The sequence below is a fragment of the Glandiceps talaboti genome, chromosome 10, assembly GCF_964340395.1.
Source record: "Glandiceps talaboti chromosome 10, keGlaTala1.1, whole genome shotgun sequence".
Taxonomy (NCBI): Eukaryota; Metazoa; Hemichordata; class Enteropneusta; family Spengelidae; genus Glandiceps; species Glandiceps talaboti.
In genome coordinates, this window is record NC_135558.1 from 20333564 (window position 1) to 20357349 (window position 23786).

Here is a 23786-nt window from a genome sequence, read left to right on the forward strand (position 1 = left end):
TAAAAAGAGACATTCTTGATATTTTTAACTGTATTTTCACAGCTGAAAACTTGCCATATTCTTTCAAAACTGGTCTTATTACTTTAATTCCTAAAGCGGGGGGTGACCCATCTTACATAAAGAATTGGCGCCCTATCACCCTTTTGAATTGTGACTATAAAATTTTAGCAAAGACTCTAGCTTTAAGATTAAGCAAAATTATGCCTACTATTGTCAGTACAGACCAAACGTGTTGTGTCCCCAGGCGAGATATAGTAGACAATGTATTCTGTATAAGAGATATCATAGACTATGGTAACTCCACTAATAGTTTGGGTGTAATTATTAAATTCGATCAAATGAAAGCTTTCGATCGAGTGGATCACGCTTACCTATTGAATACTCTTAAAGCATTTCGATTTGGCCAAAACTTTGTCAAGTGGATTTCAATTATCTACAACCAGGTGCAAAGTTGCATTAAAATAAATGGTTTCCTGTCAGACCATCTGCCAGTGAAACGCAGTGTAAGACAGGGATGTCCGCTGTCAGCAATGTTATATGTATTGTCGGCAGAGCCTTTAAATGCTGCCTTGAAAAATAACCCAAGGATCCATGGTATACCAATCCCTGACAGTTCACTCTTGTCACTTGTTTATCAGCATGCTGATGATACGACTCTTACTGTGAGTAACGACGAGTCCATTCACGAGGCTTACAAAGTGTTCTGCGAGTATGGAAAAGCCTCTGGGTCAAAGGTCAACCTCGACAAGAGTGAACTGCTATGGATTGGTAGCAATAGAGGACGTTCTGACTGTCCCTTACCTGTAAAACTTCGGTCTGATGGAATAGTTATTCTTGGTGTAATGCTTGGTCATCAGCAATCCGTACTTGACCAATTTAATTGGTTAGAAAGGATTCCCAAAGTCTGTCATATACTAAAGTCGTGGTCACGACGTAATTTGTCATATAAAGGAAAAGTTTTAATTGTTAATTCATCAATTACCTCTACTTTGTGGTATCGTGCATCAATAATACCCGTGCCTTCTGACTGTATACAAATGTTGAATAGTAATATTATCAACTTTTTTTGGAGTAATAGACACCATTATGTTAATTACAATGTTGTTACCGCCGACATTGAAAATGGCGGCCTTAAGCTGACCAATATCAATGACAAAGTCCAGGCATTACGCCTGAAATGGTTGATCAAATATTTTGATGAAAACTACAATCATAAGTTCAAACTCTTTTTAAATTACAATATCAATAAGTACCTGAATATTCCTATTGGTGGTGATATCTTCAGAATGATTATTCATCCTGGTACATTACGTAACTGCTCTCCTTTTTATAAGGAACTTTTTCATGCATGGTCACGAGTCCTTATGCCAGTCAGAGCAGAACCAGTTTCATATGATGAAATTATCAGAGAACCTATATTTAAGAATCCGTTCATTATTGGCCAGGATGAGTGTCCTCTTCCGCTATATCGCCAGTTCATTGAGGCTGATATTGTTCAGATTAAAGACATCCTCTATGAAGTAATACCTGGTTTCTTTCCTCCAAATGCTCTAGTTGAATTATGTTCCGAGTTTTCTGAAAATCGTACGAATAATGACATTGTTAATAAGTATAACATCATTTTAAATGCTATTCCCAAGAAGTGGCTAGAAATCTTAAAGAAGGAATTCAAAGAATGTAATGAAGTAGATCCAAATGTCTCTATATGTATAACTAATAGTAAAGATCAAAGAGTGTCTATCGAGTTACTGAAAGTAAAGAACCTTACAGCTATTGCTTGTAATCTAAGAAACTCTGTTCCCACCGGTATTCATCATTGGTCTTCCTTTTTTCCTGATGTTAACTTTACTCGTGTTTGGCCTAATATTTATTTTCGAATGAAAGAGAATTATTTAGGTGATTTAGACTATTTAATCTGTCATAATGCTGTTTTCACTAATGTCCGTCTTCATAAAATAGGCAGAGCAGCCAGTCCTATGTGTGAGTTCTGTACATTTTTTCCTGAAGATGTGTATCACCTTTTCGTTTGTTGTCAGTCTATTCAAAACTTGTGGGATTTTGTCTTCGAATTAATCTTTAGAATATTGAATATAAAAGGTATTAATGTAAGAAAAAAAGTACTGTTAATATTATTTAATTATCTTGTTGCATCTGATAAATACCAACAGACACTAATTAACTTATTATTGTCTTTTGCCCGTTTTGTTATACACAATAGAAGACTGGTTTATAAAATGAGTGCACGTAAAATTAATATGATTTCCTTCTTTAAGTATAAATTAAAGCAGAAAGTTATTTTTGAATATAATAGAAGCAAGATAACAGATGATTTATTCCTTTTTGAAACTGTGTTTGCCCAAAATAATGTAATAATAACAATGCATGATATGGAATTCACGTTTAATTTGTAAATACTATACAAGTACATACCTGTTGTATTGAATTTCAATCAGTATCTTCATGTTTAGGCATATTGATCCTGATGCCTGAGTACTATGTAGTATACCATGTTAAACTGTAGTAACTAGTTTAGTTCACAATTGTATTATCTGTAAAGAATATTGAAATGTATACCTTTTTTAACAGGGCAAGCCAGTGGGCCTGTCCTTTTAATAAAAGAAAAAAAAAAAAACCGGTTCTCGTCCGATCACCGAAGTTAAGCTGCGTCGGGCGTGGTTAGTACTTGGATGGGAGACCGCCTGGGAATACCACGTGCCGTAGGCGTTTCTATTATTATTTTTTTTCATTTCTTTTCATTTTACTCGAGATATGTTTGTATGATCATTTTTTTTATCGTTACGAGTCTTACGACAATGACGTGAACTGCTCGGGGTTGCGCATCTTGTGACGAGCGCCATCTACGACAAAAAGTAACATTAGGTATTTTATATTTTTTTTCATTTCTTTTCATTTTACTCGAGATATATTTGTATGATTATTTTTCAACTTGTTCTGAGAGCAACGAACACCCTGAGCAACAACCACCTGTAGCAACAACATACGACATACCGTGAATACAGTATCTATCTGATACGGCGATCTATGTGTTCACTCACATATTACGATTACAGTTTTAAGTCAGTACGAATAACTTCTCTCGCCATTTAAAAAAAAAATTACTGCCCCCAAAAATAGGGTTGGTCGGGTTATCGGAAAAAACGCATTGTTTCTGTTTACTGGTAACTGGTATTAAACGAGTCGTTAGTATATAACCTTATAACTTTGCTGTAAGTACTTGCCTACGGCCATACTACGTAGAAAACACCGGTTCTCGTCCGATCACCGAAGTTAAGCTGCGTCGGGCGTGGTTAGTACTTGGATGGGAGACCGCCTGGGAATACCACGTGCCGTAGGCGTTTCTATTATATTTTTTTTTTCATTTCTTTTCATTTTACTCGAGATATGTTTGTATGATTATATTTTTTATCGTTACGAGTCTTACGACAATGACGTGAACTGCTCGGGGTTGCGCCTCTTGTGACGAGCGCCATCTACGACAAAAAGTAACATTAGGTATTTTATTTTATTTTTTCATTTCTTTTCATTTTACTCGAGATATGTTTGTATGATTATTTTTCAACTTGTTCTGAGAGCAATGAACACCCTGAGCAACAACCACCTGTAGCAACAACATACGACATACCGTGAATACAGTATCTATCTGATACGGCGATCTATGTGTTCACTCACATATTACGATTACAGTTTTAAGTCAGTACGAATAACTTCTCTCGCCATTTAAAAAAAAAAATTACTGCCCCCAAAAATAGGGTTGGTCGGGTTATCGGAAAAAACGCATTGTTTCTGTTTACTGTAACTGGTATTAAACGAGTCGTTAGTGTATAACCTTATAACTTTGCTGTAAGTACTTGCCTACGGCCATACTACGTAGAAAACACCGGTTCTCGTCCGATCACCGAAGTTAAGCTGCGTCGGGCGTGGTTAGTACTTGGATGGGAGACCGCCTGGGAATACCACGTGCCGTAGGCGTTTCTATTATTTTTTTTTTTCATTTCTTTTCATTTTACTCGAGATATGTTTGTATGATCATTTTTTTTATCGTTACGAGTCTTACGACAATGACGTGAACTGCTCGGGGTTGCGCCTCTTGTGACGAGCGCCATCTACGACAAAAAGTAACATTAGGTATTTTATATTTTTTTTCATTTCTTTTCATTTTACTCGAGATATATTTGTATGATTATTTTTCAACTTGTTCTGAGAGCAACGAACACCCTGAGCAACAACCACCTGTAGCAACAACATACGACATACCATGAATACAGTATCTATCTGATACGGCGATCTATGTGTTCACTCACATATTACGATTACAGTTTTAAGTCAGTACGAATAACTTCTCTCGCCATTTAAAAAAAAAATTACTGCCCCCAAAAATAGGGTTGGTCGGGTTATCGGAAAAAACGCATTGTTTCTGTTTACTGGTAACTGGTATTAAACGAGTCGTTAGTATATAACCTTATAACTTTGCTGTAAGTACTTGCCTACGGCCATACTACGTAGAAAACACCGGTTCTCGTCCGATCACCGAAGTTAAGCTGCGTCGGGCGTGGTTAGTACTTGGATGGGAGACCGCCTGGGAATACCACGTGCCGTAGGCGTTTCTATTATATTTTTTTTTTCATTTCTTTTCATTTTACTCGAGATATGTTTGTATGATTATTTTTTTTATCGTTACGAGTCTTACGACAATGACGTGGACTGCTCGGAGTTGCGCCTCTTGTGACGAGCGCCATCTACGACAAAAAGTAACATTAGGTATTTTATTTTATTTTTTCATTTCTTTTCATTTTACTCGAGATATGTTTGTATGATTATTTTTCAACTTGTTCTGAGAGCAACGAACACCCTGAGCAACAACCACCTGTAGCAACAACATACGACATACCATGAAAACAGTATCTATCTGATACGGCGATCTATGTGTTCACTCACATATTACGATTACAGTTTTAAGTCAGTACGAATAACTTCTCTCGCCATTTAAAAAAAAAATTACTGCCCCCAAAAATAGGGTTGGTCGGGTTATCGGAAAAAACGCATTGTTTCTGTTTACTGGTAACTGGTATTAAACGAGTCGTTAGTATATAACCTTATAACTTTGCTGTAAGTACTTGCCTACGGCCATACTACGTAGAAAACACCGGTTCTCGTCCGATCACCGAAGTTAAGCTGCGTCGGGCGTGGTTAGTACTTGGATGGGAGACCGCCTGGGAATACCACGTGCCGTAGGCGTTTCTATTATATTTTTTTTTTCATTTCTTTTCATTTTACTCGAGATATGTTTGTATGATTATTTTTTTTATCGTTACGAGTCTTACGACAATGACGTGAACTGCTCGGGGTTGCGCCTCTTGTGACGAGCGCCATCTACGACAAAAAGTAACATTAGGTATTTTTTTTAATTTTTTCATTTCTTTTCATTTTACTCGAGATATGTTTGTATGATTATTTGTCAACTTGTTCTGAGAGCAACGAACACCCTGAGCAACAACCACCTGTAGCAACAACATACGACATACCGTGAATACAGTATCTATCTGATACGGCGATCTATGTGTTCACTCACATATTACGATTACAGTTTTAAGTCAGTACGAATAACTTCTCTCGCCATTTAAAAAAAAAATTACTGCCCCCAAAAATAGGGTTGGTCGGGTTATCGGAAAAAACGCATTGTTTCTGTTTACTGGTAACTGGTATTAAACGAGTCGTTAGTATATAACCTTATAACTTTGCTGTAAGTACTTGCCTACGGCCATACTACGTAGAAAACACCGGTTCTCGTCCGATCACCGAAGTTAAGCTGCGTCGGGCGTGGTTAGTACTTGGATGGGAGACCGCCTGGGAATACCACGTGCCGTAGGCGTTTCTATTATTTTTTTTTTTTCATTTCTTTTCATTTTACTCGAGATATGTTTGTATGATTATTTTTTTTATCGTTACGAGTCTTACGACAATGACGTGAACTGCTCGGGGTTGCGCCTCTTGTGACGAGCGCCATCTACGACAAAAAGTAACATTAGGTATTTCATTTTATTTTTTCTTTTCTTTTCATTTTACTCGAGATATGTTTGTATGATTATTTTTCAACTTGTTCTGAGAGCAACGAACACCCTGAGCAACAACCACCTGTAGCAACAACATACGACATACCATGAATACAGTATCTATCTGATACGGCGATCTATGTGTTCACTCACATATTACGATTACAGTTTTAAGTCAGTACGAATAACTTCTCTCGCCATTTAAAAAAAAAATTACTGCCCCCAAAAATAGGGTTGGTCGGGTTATCGGAAAAAACGCATTGTTTCTGTTTACTGTAACTGGTATTAAACGAGTCGTTAGTGTATAACCTTATAACTTTGCTGTAAGTACTTGCCTACGGCCATACTACGTAGAAAACACCGGTTCTCGTCCGATCACCAAAGTTAAGCTGCGTCGGGCGTGGTTAGTACTTGGATGGGAGACCGCCTGGGAATACCACGTGCCGTAGGCGTTTCTATTATATTTTTTTTTTCATTTCTTTTCATTTTACTCGAGATATGTTTGTATGATTATTTTTTTTATCGTTACGAGTCTTACGACAATGACGTGAACTGCTCGGGGTTGCGCATCTTGTGACGAGTGCCATCTACGACAAAAAGTAACATTAGGTATTTTATATTTTTTTTCATTTCTTTTCATTTTACTCGAGATATATTTGTATGATTATTTTTCAACTTGTTCTGAGAGCAACGAACACCCTGAGCAACAACCACCTGTAGCAACAACATACGACATACCGTGAATACAGTATCTATCTGATACGGCGATCTATGTGTTCACTCACATATTACGATTACAGTTTTAAGTCAGTACGAATAACTTCTCTCGCCATTTAAAAAAAAAATTACTGCCCCCAAAAATAGGGTTGGTCGGGTTATCGGAAAAAACGCATTGTTTCTGTTTACTGTAACTGGTATTAAACGAGTCGTTAGTGTATAACCTTATAACTTTGCTGTAAGTACTTGCCTACGGCCATACTACGTAGAAAACACCGGTTCTCGTCCGATCACCGAAGTTAAGCTGCGTCGGGCGTGGTTAGTACTTGGATGGGAGACCGCCTGGGAATACCACGTGCCGTAGGCGTTTCTATTATATTTTTTTTTTCATTTCTTTTCATTTTACTCGAGATATGTTTGTATGATCATTTTTTTTATCGTTACGAGTCTTACGACAATGACGTGAACTGCTCGGGGTTGCGCATCTTGTGACGAGCGCCATCTACGACAAAAAGTAACATTAGGTATTTTATATTTTTTTTCATTTCTTTTCATTTTACTCGAGATATATTTGTATGATTATTTTTCAACTTGTTCTGAGAGCAACGAACACCCTGAGCAACAACCACCTGTAGCAACAACATACGACATACCATGAATACAGTATCTATCTGATACGGCGATCTGTGTGTTCACTCACATATTACGATTACAGTTTTAAGTCAGTACGAATAACTTCTCTCGCCATTTAAAAAAAAATTACTGCCCCCAAAAATAGGGTTGGTCGGGTTATCGGAAAAAACGCATTGTTTCTGTTTACTGGTAACTGGTATTAAACGAGTCGTTAGTATATAACCTTATAACTTTGCTGTAAGTACTTGCCTACGGCCATACTACGTAGAAAACACCGGTTCTCGTCCGATCACCGAAGTTAAGCTGCGTCGGGCGTGGTTAGTACTTGGATGGGAGACCGCCTGGGAATACCACGTGCCGTAGGCGTTTCTATTATATTTTTTTTTTCATTTCTTTTCATTTTACTCGAGATATGTTTGTATGATTATTTTTTTTATCGTTACGAGTCTTACGACAATGACGTGGACTGCTCGGGGTTGCGCCTCTTGTGACGAGCGCCATCTACGACAAAAAGTAACATTAGGTATTTTATTTTATTTTTTCATTTCTTTTCATTTTACTCGAGATATGTTTGTATGATTATTTTTCAACTTGTTCTGAGAGCAATGAACACCCTGAGCAACAACCACCTGTAGCAACAACATACGACATACCGTGAATACAGTATCTATCTGATACGGCGATCTATGTGTTCACTCACATATTACGATTACAGTTTTAAGTCAGTACGAATAACTTCTCTCGCCATTTAAAAAAAAAATTACTGCCCCCAAAAATAGGGTTGGTCGGGTTATCGGAAAAAACGCATTGTTTCTGTTTACTGGTAACTGGTATTAAACGAGTCGTTAGTGTATAACCTTATAACTTTGCTGTAAGTACTTGCCTACGGCCATACTACGTAGAAAACACCGGTTCTCGTCCGATCACCGAAGTTAAGCTGCGTCGGGCGTGGTTAGTACTTGGATGGGAGACCGCCTGGGAATACCACGTGCCGTAGGCGTTTCTATTATATTTTTTTTTTCATTTCTTTTCATTTTACTCGAGATATGTTTGTATGATTATTTTTTTTATCGTTACGAGTCTTACGACAATGACGTGAACTGCTCGGGGTTGCGCATCTTGTGACGAGTGCCATCTACGACTAAAAGTAACATTAGGTATTTTATATTTTTTTTCATTTCTTTTCATTTTACTCGAGATATATTTGTATGATTATTTTTCAACTTGTTCTGAGAGCAACGAACACCCTGAGCAACAACCACCTGTAGCAACAACATACGACATACCATGAAAACAGTATCTATCTGATACGGCGATCTATGTGTTCACTCACATATTACGATTACAGTTTTAAGTCAGTACGAATAACTTCTCTCGCCATTTAAAAAAAAAATTACTGCCCCCAAAAATAGGGTTGGTCGGGTTATCGGAAAAAACGCATTGTTTCTGTTTACTGGTAACTGGTATTAAACGAGTCGTTAGTATATAACCTTATAACTTTGCTGTAAGTACTTGCCTACGGCCATACTACGTAGAAAACACCGGTTCTCGTCCGATCACCGAAGTTAAGCTGCGTCGGGCGTGGTTAGTACTTGGATGGGAGACCGCCTGGGAATACCACGTGCCGTAGGCGTTTCTATTATATTTTTTTTTTCATTTCTTTTCATTTTACTCGAGATATGTTTGTATGATTATTTTTTTATCGTTACGAGTCTTACGACAATGACGTGAACTGCTCGGGGTTGCGCCTCTTGTGACGAGCGCCATCTACGACAAAAAGTAACATTAGGTATTTTTTTTAATTTTTTCATTTCTTTTCATTTTACTCGAGATATGTTTGTATGATTATTTGTCAACTTGTTCTGAGAGCAACGAACACCCTGAGCAACAACCACCTGTAGCAACAACATACGACATACCGTGAATACAGTATCTATCTGATACGGCGATCTATGTGTTCACTCACATATTACGATTACAGTTTTAAGTCAGTACGAATAACTTCTCTCGCCATTTAAAAAAAAAATTACTGCCCCCAAAAATAGGGTTGGTCGGGTTATCGGAAAAAACGCATTGTTTCTGTTTACTGTAACTGGTATTAAACGAGTCGTTAGTGTATAACCTTATAACTTTGCTGTAAGTACTTGCCTACGGCCATACTACGTAGAAAACACCGGTTCTCGTCCGATCACCGAAGTTAAGCTGCGTCGGGCGTGGTTAGTACTTGGATGGGAGACCGCCTGGGAATACCACGTGCCGTAGGCGTTTCTATTATATTTTTTTTTTCATTTCTTTTCATTTTACTCGAGATATGTTTGTATGATCATTTTTTTTATCGTTACGAGTCTTACGACAATGACGTGAACTGCTCGGGGTTGCGCATCTTGTGACGAGCGCCATCTACGACAAAAAGTAACATTAGGTATTTTATATTTTTTTTCATTTCTTTTCATTTTACTCGAGATATATTTGTATGATTATTTTTCAACTTGTTCTGAGAGCAACGAACACCCTGAGCAACAACCACCTGTAGCAACAACATACGACATACCATGAATACAGTATCTATCTGATACGGCGATCTGTGTGTTCACTCACATATTACGATTACAGTTTTAAGTCAGTACGAATAACTTCTCTCGCCATTTAAAAAAAAATTACTGCCCCCAAAAATAGGGTTGGTCGGGTTATCGGAAAAAACGCATTGTTTCTGTTTACTGGTAACTGGTATTAAACGAGTCGTTAGTATATAACCTTATAACTTTGCTGTAAGTACTTGCCTACGGCCATGCTACGTAGAAAACACCGGTTCTCGTCCGATCACCGAAGTTAAGCTGCGTCGGGCGTGGTTAGTACTTGGATGGGAGACCGCCTGGGAATACCACGTGCCGTAGGCGTTTCTATTATATTTTTTTTTTCATTTCTTTTCATTTTACTCGAGATATGTTTGTATGATTATTTTTTTTATCGTTACGAGTCTTACGACAATGACGTGGACTGCTCGGGGTTGCGCCTCTTGTGACGAGCGCCATCTACGACAAAAAGTAACATTAGGTATTTTATTTTATTTTTTCATTTCTTTTCATTTTACTCGAGATATGTTTGTATGATTATTTTTCAACTTGTTCTGAGAGCAATGAACACCCTGAGCAACAACCACCTGTAGCAACAACATACGACATACCGTGAATACAGTATCTATCTGATACGGCGATCTATGTGTTCACTCACATATTACGATTACAGTTTTAAGTCAGTACGAATAACTTCTCTCGCCATTTAAAAAAAAAATTACTGCCCCCAAAAATAGGGTTGGTCGGGTTATCGGAAAAAACGCATTGTTTCTGTTTACTGGTAACTGGTATTAAACGAGTCGTTAGTGTATAACCTTATAACTTTGCTGTAAGTACTTGCCTACGGCCATACTACGTAGAAAACACCGGTTCTCGTCCGATCACCGAAGTTAAGCTGCGTCGGGCGTGGTTAGTACTTGGATGGGAGACCGCCTGGGAATACCACGTGCCGTAGGCGTTTCTATTATATTTTTTTTTTCATTTCTTTTCATTTTACTCGAGATATGTTTGTATGATTATTTTTTTTATCGTTACGAGTCTTACGACAATGACGTGAACTGCTCGGGGTTGCGCATCTTGTGACGAGTGCCATCTACGACTAAAAGTAACATTAGGTATTTTATATTTTTTTTCATTTCTTTTCATTTTACTCGAGATATATTTGTATGATTATTTTTCAACTTGTTCTGAGAGCAACGAACACCCTGAGCAACAACCACCTGTAGCAACAACATACGACATACCATGAAAACAGTATCTATCTGATACGGCGATCTATGTGTTCACTCACATATTACGATTACAGTTTTAAGTCAGTACGAATAACTTCTCTCGCCATTTAAAAAAAAAATTACTGCCCCCAAAAATAGGGTTGGTCGGGTTATCGGAAAAAACGCATTGTTTCTGTTTACTGGTAACTGGTATTAAACGAGTCGTTAGTATATAACCTTATAACTTTGCTGTAAGTACTTGCCTACGGCCATACTACGTAGAAAACACCGGTTCTCGTCCGATCACCGAAGTTAAGCTGCGTCGGGCGTGGTTAGTACTTGGATGGGAGACCGCCTGGGAATACCACGTGCCGTAGGCGTTTCTATTATATTTTTTTTTTCATTTCTTTTCATTTTACTCGAGATATGTTTGTATGATTATTTTTTTATCGTTACGAGTCTTACGACAATGACGTGAACTGCTCGGGGTTGCGCCTCTTGTGACGAGCGCCATCTACGACAAAAAGTAACATTAGGTATTTTTTTTAATTTTTTCATTTCTTTTCATTTTACTCGAGATATGTTTGTATGATTATTTGTCAACTTGTTCTGAGAGCAACGAACACCCTGAGCAACAACCACCTGTAGCAACAACATACGACATACCGTGAATACAGTATCTATCTGATACGGCGATCTATGTGTTCACTCACATATTACGATTACAGTTTTAAGTCAGTACGAATAACTTCTCTCGCCATTTAAAAAAAAAATTACTGCCCCCAAAAATAGGGTTGGTCGGGTTATCGGAAAAAACGCATTGTTTCTGTTTACTGGTAACTGGTATTAAACGAGTCGTTAGTATATAACCTTATAACTTTGCTGTAAGTACTTGCCTACGGCCATACTACGTAGAAAACACCGGTTCTCGTCCGATCACCGAAGTTAAGCTGCGTCGGGCGTGGTTAGTACTTGGATGGGAGACCGCCTGGGAATACCACGTGCCGTAGGCGTTTCTATTATATTTTTTTTTTCATTTCTTTTCATTTTACTCGAGATATGTTTGTATGATTATTTTTTTTATCGTTACGAGTCTTACGACAATGACGTGAACTGCTCGGGGTTGCGCCTCTTGTGACGAGCGCCATCTACGACAAAAAGTAACATTAGGTATTTCATTTTCTTTTTTCTTTTCTTTTCATTTTACTCGAGATATGTTTGTATGATTATTTTTCAACTTGTTCTGAGAGCAACGAACACCCTGAGCAACAACCACCTGTAGCAACAACATACGACATACCATGAATACAGTATCTATCTGATACGGCGATCTATGTGTTCACTCACATATTACGATTACAGTTTTAAGTCAGTACGAATAACTTCTCTCGCCATTTAAAAAAAAAATTACTGCCCCCAAAAATAGGGTTGGTCGGGTTATCGGAAAAAACGCATTGTTTCTGTTTACTGGTAACTGGTATTAAACGAGTCGTTAGTGTATAACCTTATAACTTTGCTGTACGTACTTGCCTACGGCCATACTACGTAGAAAACACCGGTTCTCGTCCGATCACCGAAGTTAAGCTGCGTCGGGCGTGGTTAGTACTTGGATGGGAGACCGCCTGGGAATACCACGTGCCGTAGGCGTTTCTATTATATTTTTTTTTTCATTTCTTTTCATTTTACTCGAGATATGTTTGTATGATCATTTTTTTTATCGTTACGAGTCTTACGACAATGACGTGAACTGCTCGGGGTTGCGCATCTTGTGACGAGTGCCATCTACGACAAAAAGTAACATTAGGTATTTTATATTTTTTTTCATTTCTTTTCATTTTACTCGAGATATATTTGTATGATTATTTTTCAACTTGTTCTGAGAGCAACGAACACCCTGAGCAACAACCACCTGTAGCAACAACATACGACATACCATGAAAACAGTATCTATCTGATACGGCGATCTATGTGTTCACTCACATATTACGATTACAGTTTTAAGTCAGTACGAATAACTTCTCTCGCCATTTAAAAAAAAAATTACTGCCCCAAAAAATAGGGTTGGTCGGGTTATCGGAAAAAACGCATTGTTTCTGTTTACTGGTAACTGGTATTAAACGAGTCGTTAGTATATAACCTTATAACTTTGCTGTAAGTACTTGCCTACGGCCATACTACGTAGAAAACACCGGTTCTCGTCCGATCACCGAAGTTAAGCTGCGTCGGGCGTGGTTAGTACTTGGATGGGAGACCGCCTGGGAATACCACGTGCCGTAGGCGTTTCTATTATATTTTTTTTTTCATTTCTTTTCATTTTACTCGAGATATGTTTGTATGATTATTTTTTTTATCGTTACGAGTCTTACGACAATGACGTGAACTGCTCGGGGTTGCGCCTCTTGTGACGAGCGCCATCTACGACAAAAAGTAACATTAGGTATTTTATTTTATTTTTTCATTTCTTTTCATTTTACTCGAGATATGTTTGTATGATTATTTGTCAACTTGTTCTGAGAGCAACGAACACCCTGAGCAACAACCACCTGTAGCAACAACATACGACATACCGTGAATACAGTATCTATCTGATACGGCGATCTATGTGTTCACTCACATATTACGATTACAGTTTTAAGTCAGTACGAATAACTTCTCTCGCCATTTAAAAAAAAAAATTACTGCCCCCAAAAATAGGGTTGGTCGGGTTATCGGAAAAAACGCATTGTTTCTGTTTACTGGTAACTGTCTTTCAGTATTTTCTAGTGGGTATTAAACGAGTCGTTAGTATATAACCTTATAACTTTGCTGTAAGTACTTGCCTACGGCCATACTACGTAGAAAACACCGGTTCTCGTCCGATCACCGAAGTTAAGCTGCGTCGGGCGTGGTTAGTACTTGGATGGGAGACCGCCTGGGAATACCACGTGCCGTAGGCGTTTCTATTATATTTTTTTTTTCATTTCTTTTCATTTTACTCGAGATATGTTTGTATGATTATTTTTTTTATCGTTACGAGTCTTACGACAATGACGTGAACTGCTCGGGGTTGCGCCTCTTGTGACGAGCGCCATCTACGACAAAAAGTAACATTAGGTATTTTATATTTTTTTTCATTTCTTTTCATTTTACTCGAGATATATTTGTATGATTATTTTTCAACTTGTTCTGAGAGCAACGAACACCCTGAGCAACAACCACCTGTAGCAACAACATACGACATACCGTGAATACAGTATCTATCTGATACGGCGATCTATGTGTTCACTCACATATTACGATTACAGTTTTAAGTCAGTACGAATAACTTCTCTCGCCATTTAAAAAAAAAATTACTGCCCCCAAAAATAGGGTTGGTCGGGTTATCGGAAAAAACGCATTGTTTCTGTTTACTGGTAACTGGTATTAAACGAGTCGTTAGTGTATAACCTTATAACTTTGCTGTAAGTACTTGCCTACGGCCATACTACGTAGAAAACACCGGTTCTCGTCCGATCACCGAAGTTAAGCTGCGTCGGGCGTGGTTAGTACTTGGATGGGAGACCGCCTGGGAATACCACGTGCCGTAGGCGTTTCTATTATATTTTTTTTTCATTTCTTTTCATTTTACTCGAGATATGTTTGTATGATTATTTTTTTTATCGTTACGAGTCTTACGACAATGACGTGAACTGCTCGGGGTTGCGCCTCTTGTGACGAGCGCCATCTACGACAAAAAGTAACATTAGGTATTTTTTTTTTTTTTTCATTTCTTTTCATTTTACTCGAGATATGTTTGTATGATTATTTTTCAACTTGTTCTGAGAGCAACGAACACCCTGAGCAACAACCACCTGTAGCAACAACATACGACATACCGTGAATACAGTATCTATCTGATACGGCGATCTATGTGTTCACTCACATATTACGATTACAGTTTTAAGTCAGTACGAATAACTTCTCTCGCCATTTAAAAAAAAAATTACTGCCCCCAAAAATAGGGTTGGTCGGGTTATCGGAAAAAACGCATTGTTTCTGTTTACTGGTAACTGGTATTAAACGAGTCGTTAGTGTATAACCTTATAACTTTGCTGTAAGTACTTGCCTACGGCCATACTACGTAGAAAACACCGGTTCTCGTCCGATCACCGAAGTTAAGCTGCGTCGGGCGTGGTTAGTACTTGGATGGGAGACCGCCTGGGAATACCACGTGCCGTAGGCGTTTCTATTATATTTTTTTTTTCATTTCTTTTCATTTTACTCGAGATATGTTTGTATGATCATTTTTTTTATCGTTACGAGTCTTACGACAATGACGTGAACTGCTCGGGGTTGCGCCTCTTGTGACGAGCGCCATCTACGACAAAAAGTAACATTAGGTATTTTATTTTATTTTTTCATTTCTTTTCATTTTACTCGAGATATGTTTGTATGATTATTTTTCGACTTGTTCTGAGAGCAACGAACACCCTGAGCAACAACCACCTGTAGCAACAACATACGACATACCGTGAATACAGTATCTATCTGATACGGCGATCTATGTGTTCACTCACATATTACGATTACAGTTTTAAGTCAGTACGAATAACTTCTCTCGCCATTTAAAAAAAAAATTACTGCCCCCAAAAATAGGGTTGGTCGGGTTATCGGAAAAAACGCATTGTTTCTGTTTACTTTTAACTGGTATTAAACGAGTCGTTAGTATATAACCTTATAACTTTGCTGTAAGTACTTGCCTACGGCCATACTACGTAGAAAACACCGGTTCTCGTCCGATCACCGAAGTTAAGCTGCGTCGGGCGTGGTTAGTACTTGGATGGGAGACCGCCTGGGAATACCACGTGCCGTAGGCGTTTCTATTATATTTTTTTTTTCATTTCTTTTCATTTTACTCGAGATATGTTTGTATGATTATTTTTTTTATCGTTACGAGTCTTACGACAATGACGTGAACTGCTCGGGGTTGCGCCTCTTGTGACGAGCGCCATCTACGACAAAAAGTAACATTAGGTATTTTATTTTTTTTTTCATTTCTTTTCATTTTACTCGAGATATGTTTGTATGATTATTTTTCAACTTGTTCTGAGAGCAACGAACACCCTGAGCAACAACCACCTGTAGCAACAACATACGACATACCGTGAATACAGTATCTATCTGATACGGCGATCTATGTGTTCACTCACATATTACGATTACAGTTTTAAGTCAGTACGAATAACTTCTCTCGCCATTTAAAAAAAAAATTACTGCCCCCAAAAATAGGGTTGGTCGGGTTATCGGAAAAAACGCATTGTTTCTGTTTACTGGTAACTGGTATTAAACGAGTCGTTAGTGTATAACCTTATAACTTTGCTGTAAGTACTTGCCTACGGCCATACTACGTAGAAAACACCGGTTCTCGTCCGATCACCGAAGTTAAGCTGCGTCGGGCGTGGTTAGTACTTGGATGGGAGACCGCCTGGGAATACCACGTGCCGTAGGCGTTTCTATTATATTTTTTTTTCATTTCTTTTCATTTTACTCGAGATATGTTTGTATGATTATTTTTTTTATCGTTACGAGTCTTACGACAATGACGTGAACTGCTCGGGGTTGCGCCTCTTGTGACGAGCGCCATCTACGACAAAAAGTAACATTAGGGTTTTTTTTTTTTTTTTCATTTCTTTTCATTTTACTCGAGATATGTTTGTATGATTATTTTTCAACTTGTTCTGAGAGCAACGAACACCCTGAGCAACAACCACCTGTAGCAACAACATACGACATACCGTGAATACAGTATCTATCTGATACGGCGATCTATGTGTTCACTCACATATTACGATTACAGTTTTAAGTCAGTACGAATAACTTCTCTCGCCATTTAAAAAAAAAATTACTGCCCCCAAAAATAGGGTTGGTCGGGTTATCGGAAAAAACGCATTGTTTCTGTTTACTGGTAACTGGTATTAAACGAGTCGTTAGTGTATAACCTTATAACTTTGCTGTAAGTACTTGCCTACGGCCATACTACGTAGAAAACACCGGTTCTCGTCCGATCACCGAAGTTAAGCTGCGTCGGGCGTGGTTAGTACTTGGATGGGAGACCGCCTGGGAATACCACGTGCCGTAGGCGTTTCTATTATATTTTTTTTTTCATTTCTTTTCATTTTACTCGAGATATGTTTGTATGATCATTTTTTTTATCGTTACGAGTCTTACGACAATGACGTGAACTGCTCGGGGTTGCGCCTCTTGTGACGAGCGCCATCTACGACAAAAAGTAACATTAACCTTATAACTTTGCTGTAAGTACTTGCCTACGGCCATACTACGTAGAAAACACCGGTTCTCGTCCGATCACCGAAGTTAAGCTGCGTCGGGCGTGGTTAGTACTTGGATGGGAGACCGCCTGGGAATACCACGTGCCGTAGGCGTTTCTATTATATTTTTTTTTCATTTCTTTTCATTTTACTCGAGATATGTTTGTATGATTATTTTTTTTATCGTTACGAGTCTTACGACAATGACGTGAACTGCTCGGGGTTGCGCCTCTTGTGACGAGCGCCATCTACGACAAAAAGTAACATTAGGTATTTTATTTTTTTTTTCATTTCTTTTCATTTTACTCGAGATATGTTTGTATGATTATTTTTCAACTTGTTCTGAGAGCAACGAACACCCTGAGCAACAACCACCTGTAGCAACAACATACGACATACCGTGAATACAGTATCTATCTGATACGGCGATCTATGTGTTCACTCACATATTACGATTACAGTTTTAAGTCAGTACGAATAACTTCTCTCGCCATTTAAAAAAAAAATTACTGCCCCCAAAAATAGGGTTGGTCGGGTTATCGGAAAAAACGCATTGTTTCTGTTTACTGGTAACTGGTATTAAACGAGTCGTTAGTGTATAACCTTATAACTTTGCTGTAAGTACTTGCCTATGGCCATACTACGTAGAAAACACCGGTTCTCGTCCGATCACCGAAGTTAAGCTGCGTCGGGCGTGGTTAGTACTTGGATGGGAGACCGCCTGGGAATACCACGTGCCGTAGGCGTTTCTATTATATTTTTTTTTTCATTTCTTTTCATTTTACTCGAGATATGTTTGTATGATCATTTTTTTTTATCGTTACGAGTCTTACGACAATGACGTGAACTGCTCGGGGTTGCGCCTCTTGTGACGAGCGCCATCCACGACAAAAAGTAACATTAGGTATTTTATTTTATTTTTTCATTTCTTTTCATTTTACTCGAGATATGTTTGTATGATTATTTTTTTTATCGTTACGAGTCTTACGACAATGACGTGAACTGCTCGGGGTTGCGCATCTTGTGACGAGCGCCATCTACGACAAAAAGTAACATTAGGTTTTTTTGTTTTTTTTTCATTTCTTTTCATTTTACTCGAGATATATTTGTATGATTATTTTTCAACTTGTTCTGAGAGCAACGAACACCCTGAGCAACAACCACCTGTAGCAACAACATACGACATACCATGAATACAGTATCTATCTGATACGGCGATCTATGTGTTCACTCACATATTACGATTACAGTTTTAAGTCAGTACGAATAACTTCTCTCGCCATTTAAAAAAAAAATTACTGCCCCCAAAAATAGGGTTGGTCGGGTTATCGGAAAAAACGCATTGTTTCTGTTTACTGGTAACTGGTATTAAACGAGTCGTTAGTATATAACCTTATAACTTTGCTGTAAGTACTTGCCTACGGCCATACTACGTAGAAAACACCGGTTCTCGTCCGATCACCGAAGTTAAGCTGCGTCGGGCGTGGTTAGTACTTGGATGGGAGACCGCCTGGGAATACCACGTGCCGTAGGCGTTTCTATTATATTTTTTTTTTCATTTCTTTTCATTTTACTCGAGATATGTTTGTATGATCATTTTTTTTTATCGTTACGAGTCTTACGACAATGACGTGAACTGCTCGGGGTTGCGCCTCTTGTGACGAGCGCCATCTACGACAAAAAGTAACATTAGGTATTTTATTTTATTTTTTCATTTCTTTTCATTTTACTCGAGATATGTTTGTATGATTATTTTTCAACTTGTTCTGAGAGCAACGAACACCCTGAGCAACAACCACCTGTAGCAACAACATACGACATACCGTGAATACAGTATCTATCTGATACGGCGATCTATGTGTTCACTCACATATTACGATTACAGTTTTAAGTCAGTACGAATAACTTCTCTCGCCATTTAAAAAAAAAATTACTGCCCCCAAAAATAGGGTTGGTCGGGTTATCGGAAAAAACGCATTGTTTCTGTTTACTGGTAACTGGTATTAAACGAGTCGTTAGTATATAACCTTATAACTTTGCTGTAAGTACTTGCCTACGGCCATACTACGTAGAAAACACCGGTTCTCGTCCGATCACCGAAGTTAAGCTGCGTCGGGCGTGGTTAGTACTTGGATGGGAGACCGCCTGGGAATACCACGTGCCGTAGGCGTTTCTATTATATTTTTTTTTTTCATTTCTTTTCATTTTACTCGAGATATGTTTGTATGATCATTTTTTTTATCGTTACGAGTCTTACGACAATGACGTGAACTGCTCGGGGTTGCGCATCTTGTGACGAGCGCCATCTACGACAAAAAGTAACATTAGGTTTTTTTGTTTTTTTTTCATTTCTTTTCATTTTACTCGAGATATATTTGTATGATTATTTTTCAACTTGTTCTGAGAGCAACGAACACCCTGAGCAACAACCACCTGTAGCAACAACATACGACATACCATGAATACAGTATCTATCTGATACGGCGATCTATGTGTTCACTCACATATTACGATTACAGTTTTAAGTCAGTACGAATAACTTCTCTCGCCATTTAAAAAAAAAATTACTGCCCCCAAAAATAGGGTTGGTCGGGTTATCGGAAAAAACGCATTGTTTCTGTTTACTGGTAACTGGTATTAAACGAGTCGTTAGTATATAACCTTATAACTTTGCTGTAAGTACTTGCCTACGGCCATACTACGTAGAAAACACCGGTTCTCGTCCGATCACCGAAGTTAAGCTGCGTCGGGCGTGGTTAGTACTTGGATGGGAGACCGCCTGGGAATACCACGTGCCGTAGGCGTTTCTATTATATTTTTTTTTTCATTTCTTTTCATTTTACTCGAGATATGTTTGTATGATTATTTTTTTTATCGTTACGAGTCTTACGACAATGACGTGAACTGCTCGGGGTTGCGCCTCTTGTGACGAGCGCCATCTACGACAAAAAGTAACATTAGGTATTTTATTTTATTTTTTCATTTCTTTTCATTTTACTCGAGATATGTTTGTATGATTATTTTTCAACTTGTTCTGAGAGCAACGAACACCCTGAGCAACAACCACCTGTAGCAACAACATACGACATACCGTGAATACAGTATCTATCTGATACGGCGATCTATGTGTTCACTCACATATTACGATTACAGTTTTAAGTCAGTACGAATAACTTCTCTCGCCATTTAAAAAAAAAATTACTGCCCCCAAAAATAGGGTTGGTCGGGTTATCGGAAAAAACGCATTGTTTCTGTTTACTGGTAACTGGTATTAAACGAGTCGTTAGTGTATAACCTTATAACTTTGCTGTAAGTATTTGCCTACGGCCATACTACGTAGAAAACACCGGTTCTCGTCCGATCACCGAAGTTAAGCTGCGTCGGGCGTGGTTAGTACTTGGATGGGAGACCGCCTGGGAATACCACGTGCCGTAGGCGTTTCTATTATATTTTTTTTTTCATTTCTTTTCATTTTACTCGAGATATGTTTGTATGATTATTTTTTTTATCGTTACGAGTCTTACGACAATGACGTGAACTGCTCGGGGTTGCGCCTCTTGTGACGAGCGCCATCTACGACAAAAAGTAACATTAGGTATTTTATTTTTTTTTTCATTTCTTTTCATTTTACTCGAGATATGTTTGTATGATTATTTTTCAACTTGTTCTGAGAGCAACGAACACCCTGAGCAACAACCACCTGTAGCAACAACATACGACATACCGTGAATACAGTATCTATCTGATACGGCGATCTATGTGTTCACTCACATATTACGATTACAGTTTTAAGTCAGTACGAATAACTTCTCTCGCCATTTAAAAAAAAAATTACTGCCCCCAAAAATAGGGTTGGTCGGGTTATCGGAAAAAACGCATTGTTTCTGTTTACTGGTAACTGGTATTAAACGAGTCGTTAGTGTATAACCTTATAACTTTGCTGTAAGTACTTGCCTACGGCCATACTACGTAGAAAACACCGGTTCTCGTCCGATCACCGAAGTTAAGCTGCGTCGGGCGTGGTTAGTACTTGGATGGGAGACCGCCTGGGAATACCACGTGCCGTAGGCGTTTCTATTATATTTTTTTTTTTCATTTCTTTTCATTTTACTCGAGATATGTTTGTATGATCATTTTTTTTATCGTTACGAGTCTTACGACAATGACGTGAACTGCTCGGGGTTGCGCATCTTGTGACGAGTGCCATCTACGACAAAAAGTAACATTAGGTATTTTATATTTTTTTTCATTTCTTTTCATTTTACTCGAGATATATTTGTATGATTATTTTTCAACTTGTTCTGAGAGCAACGAACACCCTGAGCAACAACCACCTGTAGCAACAACATACGACATACCGTGAATACAGTATCTATCTGATACGGCGATCTATGTGTTCACTCACATATTACGATTACAGTTTTAAGTCAGTACGAATAACTTCTCTCGCCATTTAAAAAAAAAATTACTGCCCCCAAAAATAGGGTTGGTCGGGTTATCGGAAAAAACGCATTGTTTCTGTTTACTGGTAACTGGTATTAAACGAGTCGTTAGTATATAACCTTATAACTTTGCTGTAAGTACTTGCCTACGGCCATACTACGTAGAAAACACCGGTTCTCGTCCGATCACCGAAGTTAAGCTGCGTCGGGCGTGGTTAGTACTTGGATGGGAGACCGCCTGGGAATACCACGTGCCGTAGGCGTTTCTATTATATTTTTTTTTTTCATTTCTTTTCATTTTACTCGAGATATGTTTGTATGATCATTTTTTTTATCGTTACGAGTCTTACGACAATGACGTGAACTGCTCGGGGTTGCGCATCTTGTGACGAGCGCCATCTACGACAAAAAGTAACATTAGGTTTTTTTGTTTTTTTTTCATTTCTTTTCATTTTACTCGAGATATATTTGTATGATTATTTTTCAACTTGTTCTGAGAGCAACGAACACCCTGAGCAACAACCACCTGTAGCAACAACATACGACATACCATGAATACAGTATCTATCTGATACGGCGATCTATGTGTTCACTCACATATTACGATTACAGTTTTAAGTCAGTACGAATAACTTCTCTCGCCATTTAAAAAAAAAATTACTGCCCCCAAAAATAGGGTTGGTCGGGTTATCGGAAAAAACGCATTGTTTCTGTTTACTGGTAACTGGTATTAAACGAGTCGTTAGTATATAACCTTATAACTTTGCTGTAAGTACTTGCCTACGGCCATACTACGTAGAAAACACCGGTTCTCGTCCGATCACCGAAGTTAAGCTGCGTCGGGCGTGGTTAGTACTTGGATGGGAGACCGCCTGGGAATACCACGTGCCGTAGGCGTTTCTATTATATTTTTTTTTCATTTCTTTTCATTTTACTCGAGATATGTTTGTATGATCATTTTTTTTATCGTTACGAGTCTTACGACAATGACGTGAACTGCTCGGGGTTGCGCCTCTTGTGACGAGCGCCATCTACGACAAAAAGTAACATTAGGTATTTTATTTTATTTTTTCATTTCTTTTCATTTTACTCGAGATATGTTTGTATGATTATTTTTCAACTTGTTCTGAGAGCAACGAACACCCTGAGCAACAACCACCTGTAGCACCAACATACGACATACCGTGAATACAGTATCTATCTGATACGGCGATCTATGTGTTCACTCACATATTACGATTACAGTTTTAAGTCAGTACGAATAACTTCTCTCGCCATTTAAAAAAAAAATTACTGCCCCCAAAAATAGGGTTGGTCGGGTTATCGGAAAAAACGCATTGTTTCTGTTTACTGGTAACTGGTATTAAACGAGTCGTTAGTGTATAACCTTATAACTTTGCTGTAAGTATTTGCCTACGGCCATACTACGTAGAAAACACCGGTTCTCGTCCGATCACCGAAGTTAAGCTGCGTCGGGCGTGGTTAGTACTTGGATGGGAGACCGCCTGGGAATACCACGTGCCGTAGGCGTTTCTATTATATTTTTTTTTTCATTTCTTTTCATTTTACTCGAGATATGTTTGTATGATTATTTTTTTTATCGTTACGAGTCTTACGACAATGACGTGAACTGCTCGGGGTTGCGCCTCTTGTGACGAGCGCCATCTACGACAAAAAGTAACATTAGGTATTTTATTTTTTTTTTCATTTCTTTTCATTTTACTCGAGATATGTTTGTATGATTATTTTTCAACTTGTTCTGAGAGCAACGAACACCCTGAGCAACAACCACCTGTAGCAACAACATACGACATACCGTGAATACAGTATCTATCTGATACGGCGATCTATG

The 23786-nt window shown here is 38.4% G+C and overlaps 33 non-coding genes across 33 annotated transcripts; all 33 read left to right on the plus strand.

The window, feature by feature from the left end:
• Positions 1-3237: 3237 nt before the first annotated feature.
• On the plus strand, positions 3238-3356 carry LOC144441545 (5S ribosomal RNA). The gene has a single exon (XR_013481272.1). It is a non-coding gene; the product is annotated as a 5S ribosomal RNA (ribosomal RNA).
• A 515-nt stretch (positions 3357-3871) lies between these two features.
• LOC144441546 (5S ribosomal RNA) lies at positions 3872-3990 on the plus strand. The gene has a single exon (XR_013481273.1). It is a non-coding gene; the product is annotated as a 5S ribosomal RNA (ribosomal RNA).
• Positions 3991-4503: 513 nt separating this feature from the next.
• On the plus strand, positions 4504-4622 carry LOC144441547 (5S ribosomal RNA). The gene has a single exon (XR_013481274.1). It is a non-coding gene; the product is annotated as a 5S ribosomal RNA (ribosomal RNA).
• A 515-nt stretch (positions 4623-5137) lies between these two features.
• LOC144441548 (5S ribosomal RNA) lies at positions 5138-5256 on the plus strand. The gene has a single exon (XR_013481275.1). It is a non-coding gene; the product is annotated as a 5S ribosomal RNA (ribosomal RNA).
• Positions 5257-5771: 515 nt separating this feature from the next.
• Positions 5772-5890, plus strand: LOC144441549 (5S ribosomal RNA). Its single transcript, XR_013481276.1, has one exon. It is a non-coding gene; the product is annotated as a 5S ribosomal RNA (ribosomal RNA).
• A 514-nt stretch (positions 5891-6404) lies between these two features.
• On the plus strand, positions 6405-6523 carry LOC144441818 (5S ribosomal RNA). The gene has a single exon (XR_013481530.1). It is a non-coding gene; the product is annotated as a 5S ribosomal RNA (ribosomal RNA).
• Positions 6524-7036: 513 nt separating this feature from the next.
• LOC144441551 (5S ribosomal RNA) lies at positions 7037-7155 on the plus strand. The gene has a single exon (XR_013481278.1). It is a non-coding gene; the product is annotated as a 5S ribosomal RNA (ribosomal RNA).
• A 513-nt stretch (positions 7156-7668) lies between these two features.
• LOC144441552 (5S ribosomal RNA) lies at positions 7669-7787 on the plus strand. The gene has a single exon (XR_013481279.1). It is a non-coding gene; the product is annotated as a 5S ribosomal RNA (ribosomal RNA).
• Positions 7788-8302: 515 nt separating this feature from the next.
• Positions 8303-8421, plus strand: LOC144441553 (5S ribosomal RNA). The gene has a single exon (XR_013481280.1). It is a non-coding gene; the product is annotated as a 5S ribosomal RNA (ribosomal RNA).
• A 514-nt stretch (positions 8422-8935) lies between these two features.
• Positions 8936-9054, plus strand: LOC144441554 (5S ribosomal RNA). Its single transcript, XR_013481281.1, has one exon. It is a non-coding gene; the product is annotated as a 5S ribosomal RNA (ribosomal RNA).
• Positions 9055-9567: 513 nt separating this feature from the next.
• On the plus strand, positions 9568-9686 carry LOC144441555 (5S ribosomal RNA). Its single transcript, XR_013481282.1, has one exon. It is a non-coding gene; the product is annotated as a 5S ribosomal RNA (ribosomal RNA).
• Positions 9687-10199: 513 nt separating this feature from the next.
• Positions 10200-10318, plus strand: LOC144441815 (5S ribosomal RNA). Its single transcript, XR_013481528.1, has one exon. It is a non-coding gene; the product is annotated as a 5S ribosomal RNA (ribosomal RNA).
• A 515-nt stretch (positions 10319-10833) lies between these two features.
• LOC144441557 (5S ribosomal RNA) lies at positions 10834-10952 on the plus strand. Its single transcript, XR_013481283.1, has one exon. It is a non-coding gene; the product is annotated as a 5S ribosomal RNA (ribosomal RNA).
• Positions 10953-11466: 514 nt separating this feature from the next.
• Positions 11467-11585, plus strand: LOC144441558 (5S ribosomal RNA). Its single transcript, XR_013481284.1, has one exon. It is a non-coding gene; the product is annotated as a 5S ribosomal RNA (ribosomal RNA).
• Positions 11586-12099: 514 nt separating this feature from the next.
• LOC144441559 (5S ribosomal RNA) lies at positions 12100-12218 on the plus strand. The gene has a single exon (XR_013481285.1). It is a non-coding gene; the product is annotated as a 5S ribosomal RNA (ribosomal RNA).
• A 515-nt stretch (positions 12219-12733) lies between these two features.
• On the plus strand, positions 12734-12852 carry LOC144441560 (5S ribosomal RNA). The gene has a single exon (XR_013481286.1). It is a non-coding gene; the product is annotated as a 5S ribosomal RNA (ribosomal RNA).
• A 514-nt stretch (positions 12853-13366) lies between these two features.
• Positions 13367-13485, plus strand: LOC144441561 (5S ribosomal RNA). Its single transcript, XR_013481287.1, has one exon. It is a non-coding gene; the product is annotated as a 5S ribosomal RNA (ribosomal RNA).
• Positions 13486-14022: 537 nt separating this feature from the next.
• Positions 14023-14141, plus strand: LOC144441563 (5S ribosomal RNA). Its single transcript, XR_013481289.1, has one exon. It is a non-coding gene; the product is annotated as a 5S ribosomal RNA (ribosomal RNA).
• A 514-nt stretch (positions 14142-14655) lies between these two features.
• On the plus strand, positions 14656-14774 carry LOC144441564 (5S ribosomal RNA). The gene has a single exon (XR_013481290.1). It is a non-coding gene; the product is annotated as a 5S ribosomal RNA (ribosomal RNA).
• Positions 14775-15287: 513 nt separating this feature from the next.
• On the plus strand, positions 15288-15406 carry LOC144441565 (5S ribosomal RNA). The gene has a single exon (XR_013481291.1). It is a non-coding gene; the product is annotated as a 5S ribosomal RNA (ribosomal RNA).
• Positions 15407-15921: 515 nt separating this feature from the next.
• On the plus strand, positions 15922-16040 carry LOC144441566 (5S ribosomal RNA). Its single transcript, XR_013481292.1, has one exon. It is a non-coding gene; the product is annotated as a 5S ribosomal RNA (ribosomal RNA).
• Positions 16041-16554: 514 nt separating this feature from the next.
• Positions 16555-16673, plus strand: LOC144441567 (5S ribosomal RNA). Its single transcript, XR_013481293.1, has one exon. It is a non-coding gene; the product is annotated as a 5S ribosomal RNA (ribosomal RNA).
• Positions 16674-17186: 513 nt separating this feature from the next.
• On the plus strand, positions 17187-17305 carry LOC144441568 (5S ribosomal RNA). The gene has a single exon (XR_013481294.1). It is a non-coding gene; the product is annotated as a 5S ribosomal RNA (ribosomal RNA).
• A 182-nt stretch (positions 17306-17487) lies between these two features.
• Positions 17488-17606, plus strand: LOC144441569 (5S ribosomal RNA). Its single transcript, XR_013481295.1, has one exon. It is a non-coding gene; the product is annotated as a 5S ribosomal RNA (ribosomal RNA).
• Positions 17607-18119: 513 nt separating this feature from the next.
• Positions 18120-18238, plus strand: LOC144441803 (5S ribosomal RNA). Its single transcript, XR_013481516.1, has one exon. It is a non-coding gene; the product is annotated as a 5S ribosomal RNA (ribosomal RNA).
• Positions 18239-18908: 670 nt separating this feature from the next.
• LOC144441570 (5S ribosomal RNA) lies at positions 18909-19027 on the plus strand. Its single transcript, XR_013481296.1, has one exon. It is a non-coding gene; the product is annotated as a 5S ribosomal RNA (ribosomal RNA).
• A 516-nt stretch (positions 19028-19543) lies between these two features.
• Positions 19544-19662, plus strand: LOC144441571 (5S ribosomal RNA). Its single transcript, XR_013481297.1, has one exon. It is a non-coding gene; the product is annotated as a 5S ribosomal RNA (ribosomal RNA).
• Positions 19663-20177: 515 nt separating this feature from the next.
• On the plus strand, positions 20178-20296 carry LOC144441573 (5S ribosomal RNA). The gene has a single exon (XR_013481298.1). It is a non-coding gene; the product is annotated as a 5S ribosomal RNA (ribosomal RNA).
• A 515-nt stretch (positions 20297-20811) lies between these two features.
• LOC144441575 (5S ribosomal RNA) lies at positions 20812-20930 on the plus strand. Its single transcript, XR_013481300.1, has one exon. It is a non-coding gene; the product is annotated as a 5S ribosomal RNA (ribosomal RNA).
• Positions 20931-21444: 514 nt separating this feature from the next.
• On the plus strand, positions 21445-21563 carry LOC144441576 (5S ribosomal RNA). Its single transcript, XR_013481301.1, has one exon. It is a non-coding gene; the product is annotated as a 5S ribosomal RNA (ribosomal RNA).
• Positions 21564-22078: 515 nt separating this feature from the next.
• Positions 22079-22197, plus strand: LOC144441577 (5S ribosomal RNA). The gene has a single exon (XR_013481302.1). It is a non-coding gene; the product is annotated as a 5S ribosomal RNA (ribosomal RNA).
• A 515-nt stretch (positions 22198-22712) lies between these two features.
• Positions 22713-22831, plus strand: LOC144441578 (5S ribosomal RNA). Its single transcript, XR_013481303.1, has one exon. It is a non-coding gene; the product is annotated as a 5S ribosomal RNA (ribosomal RNA).
• Positions 22832-23345: 514 nt separating this feature from the next.
• LOC144441579 (5S ribosomal RNA) lies at positions 23346-23464 on the plus strand. Its single transcript, XR_013481304.1, has one exon. It is a non-coding gene; the product is annotated as a 5S ribosomal RNA (ribosomal RNA).
• Positions 23465-23786: the final 322 nt, after the last annotated feature.